General features: G+C 53.0%; 1 protein-coding gene across 1 annotated transcript in view; it reads left to right on the top strand.

The window, feature by feature from the left end:
* Positions 1-730: 730 nt before the first annotated feature.
* MPV17 (MpV17 mitochondrial inner membrane protein) overlaps positions 731-1,097 on the top strand; it is a 22,355-nt gene continuing 21,988 nt past the window's right edge. The window contains exon 1 of the mRNA XM_015415154.1: positions 731-759. The gene's annotated coding sequence lies outside the window, so the exon portion shown is untranslated. The remainder of the gene's footprint in view (positions 760-1,097) is intronic.

The raw sequence follows: 1,097 nt of genomic DNA on the forward strand, positions 1-1,097 counted from the left end.
TCGTGGGGTATGTTTTTCCAAAGGATCCTCAAATAGTGCAGAGTTCTGAGTTGTTTAGAACTCTTCATCAACTATATTCAACGTAGCCATTCAATTTGAATGTCTATATTGGGAAACGGCACCTCTGCAGTTAAACAGTTAAACAGAGAGCCCGTTTGTCTCTGCTTTGTCCCACCAACTTCCTGCCGCTTGAAAACTTGTTTTCCGGCCAGTCAAACTGTGTACCGCACATCCTATTTACATTTTAAGTGCACATCCTATTTACATTTTAAGTGCAGGCTTCGGGCTCTGCTTGCCATGCCTTGATACACCTTATTTTCCTTTGCAATTTGTCTTCGGACGAATCCGGCTCCTTGTTAAGACAGGGCGAAATTGCTCCAAAGGAGAGGAGACGTCCAGGATGAGGTCCCGAAGTCCTTCAAGTGAGTGTGCGGGAACCCATTTTCTTGCAGTGTGAACAAAGCCTGCCCGCCCGTCCACCACCCCCTATAGGGCCATCCCGGTGCATTGCCACGCTCCTCTTTTTGCATTTCAACCCCAGCAATCCCGCCAGCCTATTTCCCCGTGTGACCCTTCGTCAATGATGACGGCAGCGATGCTTGCACCAATAGCCGGCTACGGCGTCATTTATCGGCGCTGGTGGGCAACTTCGCGGCGCGTGCTCCTTCAGTAGGGACCCCGAGGAGAACGTGCCTCTGCACAGTGGAGCTGGGAATTATAGGCGGCCGAAACTTCCGGGGCGTCCACTCCATTTTGCAGGTGCAGCCTCCAAATTCTCTCCCCACCCCGCACTCTGTTGTAACTGGAAAACGTGGCCAAGAATAGCCCGGCTGCCAGGAGCCTCCTTGGGGCTGCAATGCGGACATGGCTGAGGGGGATGTACAGGGCAGCGCGGGACTAAGTTCAGATTTGTGTATCAAACACGCACACCCTCCGCTTCCTTTCTTGCCGCGGTTTCATTGCGGCGGGGGCGGATGCAGAGAGCAGCAAGCTTCTCTCTTGAAGCAACCTTTACAAGGCATTTTGCCGACCCCTACCGATGATGGTCATGTGCAGCCCGAAGAGGAGAAAACCACTCCTCCTTGTTGGGTGGGCCC

This window comes from Gekko japonicus, unplaced genomic scaffold (genome assembly GCF_001447785.1).
Source record: "Gekko japonicus isolate JY-2015 unplaced genomic scaffold, Gekko_japonicus_V1.1 scaffold63, whole genome shotgun sequence".
NCBI classification, from domain to species: Eukaryota; Metazoa; Chordata; class Lepidosauria; order Squamata; family Gekkonidae; genus Gekko; species Gekko japonicus.